General features: G+C 37.9%; 1 long non-coding RNA gene across 1 annotated transcript; it reads left to right on the top strand.

The window, feature by feature from the left end:
• Positions 962 to 3,135, top strand: LOC105160110. Its single transcript, XR_847672.2, has 3 exons — positions 962 to 1,026; positions 1,959 to 2,389; positions 2,544 to 3,135. It is a non-coding gene; the product is annotated as an uncharacterized LOC105160110 (long non-coding RNA).

Consider the following 3,143-nt stretch of genomic DNA (forward strand, 5'->3'; position numbering starts at 1 on the left):
TGTGTCGCGCTGTAGAATGATGCATGTTAGTTGGAGCTAAATGAAGGTAATTTGGTGGATATCTCTAAGTCATAAAGTATCAGAGCATTTTAGAGGATGCTTGATGGTTTTGATTTTTTGAGTGCAATAATGGCAATATACTAAAATTGTCTACAACAGTGGACATACTGTCCCCATATTCTTTTACAATTCCTTTCTCGAATTATGATATGCCCGTTGCTATGTAAATTGTTGAACTTATGTACATGAGCATGCAATTGCAATCTCTGGGATTTTTGCATCTAACTATTTGTTCAATGCTCTGGTCCGTTGTTGTGGGATGGGATGTTTGATGCTACATTTAGGATATTCTATACAGTTTGGTCTTATGTAGACGTTATTAGTGATATTACTTTTTTTTAGTCAGTTTGGGTAAGATTGAAAGTGATAAGCTCGTGCTCAAGTATTGTTTCATTTAGTAATTTACTGAGTTGTGAAGCTCTGTGAGTACATGTATCATGAATGATTATGCTAGTCAAGATTGGTTTATGATCAGCTACCCCCAAAACCCTTCTATTGCATTTGGTCTCTGAAATATGCAACTTGTTAATAGATCTAGATCTGAAACTTTGAAATAATTAAGCAGGTTGTTCAATTTGAGAATTGGAGTTCATTGGTTACTGAACGAGGTTCCTTCTTATTTACTTTGTTATTTAAATAGGATATCTATGGTAGAGAAATTTCTGTTTTTCCTGCGCCAAAGGGACAAATAATGACATGGAAGGAGTCTTTACTTGATACACCTACCTATAGTTGGGTATGCTTGTTTTACAATGTTCCTAAAACGGGCTTGTTCTTTTTCAGGTAGGGGATGTGGCATTGTCCATATTGCACAGTATGGTAGCCCCTCGTTCAAATATAGATGATGCTAGAGAGATTGATACACCAACCCCCAGAGTAAAGAGGATCTTGTCAAGCTCACATACACCAACCCCCAGAGTAAAGAGGATCTTGTCAAGCTCACGTTGTCTTCCACATATTGCACAAGTAATAATTTTAAGTGCCTGTCCTTCTATTGGTTGTCTGTGCTCTTGTCCCAAATCGGCCAACTGAAAAAATCTACTCATACTTATTAGAATAAAAAATTGCTAAAAAAATAGAAAGTTATGCTTATTGTTGTATCTTTTGTTTATTTACCTGGAGAGCCTGAAAAATGTAAAGGTTGATATGTGGTTTCAAATAAGTTCCATCAACCTTTGTCCTCAAATATTTGAGATTTTCAATCTGGCAGTTCTATGATTTGTATTCGCTTAGGGATAGTAAGTCGAGGATTATGTTGATGGATATGCGAGGGTGGGGTACAGCATTTCTGACTTCTGTTAAAAGAGTTCTCTACCTACTAAATTTTGCTTGTACGTAGATCTGGTACAAGTTGGTTCAAAAGAATTATGAAGGGTTGTTCATTTTGTTTTTCCCTTCCCTCAATCTTTACTTGCTTCAACGAGCAGGCCATTCTTTCAAGTACATAAAGCACTGGGCCCTTAAAGCAGTCCCTTGGTTATGAGCTTGGTACATAAAAGATTGATGTGTGGAACATAGAGTAAAATAGGATCAGAGCTTTATCCTACAATAAACCGGTTGCCTTGCAAGCCATTTAAAATGGGAGTCAGTTGTCCGGTACTTATCGTCACATGAGATGCACATTGGAGACTGATTGAGCAAACAATTGTAGAAGGGTCACTGGAACTGTTGCACCTCTTTAAACTAAGATATAGTTTCCATGTAATATGCACTTAGGATATCCGCGTGTACTTGTATCCTTAAACTCCTGGTGTTTTAAAGATGCAACTTTTCATATTCTCTTGTGATGGTAATTATATTATAACACTTTCACTTTGGAAGTGGGGTAACTTTTGTTCCTTTCTTTGCCTTCCACAGAGGTTTGAGATGTTTTCGTTATTTTTTCTTTTGTTTTTAAGCTGAACTATGCAGTGGCTGGATGGTGGCTCCATCAATATGCACATTGTTTCTGGTGAACCGACTATTGTTGATGCTGCTGCTGCTCTGCTGAAAGCTATAGTTACTAGGAACCCAAAAGCAATGATCCGATTATACAGTACAGGCGCATTTTATTTTGCTCTGGCTTTACCCTGGTTCTAATCTTCTTTCAATTGCCCAACTCTTCTCAGTGACTCATGTTTATCAAGCTTTTCATGGTGGTGAGGAAGCTGCAATTTCTTCTCTACCTTTGGCGAAACGAAGTGTTTTGGGCGGCCTCTTACCTGAGTCATTGCTTTATGTACTGGAACGTAAAGGCCCAGTTGCTTTTGCCGCAGCAATGGTTTCTGATTCTGACACTCCTGAGATTATTTGGACACACAAGATGCGAGCAGAAAATCTGATCCGTCAGGTAGCCCTGAATCTGCAACTGGAGTTTGCTACTTGTCTTTCACCCCAAGCATCTTTTGTTAACATTTAGTACTTACATTCTAAAACATGGTGGTACTTGAGTCATCCTCAATGCAAATAAGTGCTGCATTTAACTCTCAGTTTTATTTGATTAGGTTCTTCAGCATCTTGGTGATTTCCCTCAGAAATTGTCACAGCATTGTCATTCCTGATATGACTATGCTCCAATGCCACCAGTGACATATCCAGAGCTGAAAGATGAAACGTGGTGTCATCGTTATTATCTTCGAAACTTATGTGATGAAATTAGATTTCCTAATTGGCCTATTGTTGAACATGTTGAGAGGAGATACCTAATATATCAAAGCAGATTGAGTATATTGATGAGGAAAAGCTCAAGAGACAGTATAGGAAACTTGCAATGAAGTATCATCCAGACAAAAATCCTAAAGGGAGGGAGAAGTTTCTGGCAGTGCAGAAAGCTTATGAGTGCTTGCAGGTATGCCAAATTCCTTGATCCTGTGTGAGGATCTGTCATTACTCATAAAAAACGGAGACCATATGATTAAGCTTGAGAAAAAAAAAAGAACATATAGACAAGGGATCTTATAAGCTGCCAGCTGCCAGATCTTATTTCAAATGAATTAGTCGACTTGTTTAGACGCCGTTTTCACAATTAAGCTGTTTATTGACTGGTAGAAAGTGCTCTAAAGGTATTTATGCTGTCAAGATGAGCCAAATGCTTTTTTACACAT

Source organism: Sesamum indicum, linkage group LG4 (assembly GCF_000512975.1).
Source record: "Sesamum indicum cultivar Zhongzhi No. 13 linkage group LG4, S_indicum_v1.0, whole genome shotgun sequence".
NCBI classification, from domain to species: Eukaryota; Viridiplantae; Streptophyta; class Magnoliopsida; order Lamiales; family Pedaliaceae; genus Sesamum; species Sesamum indicum.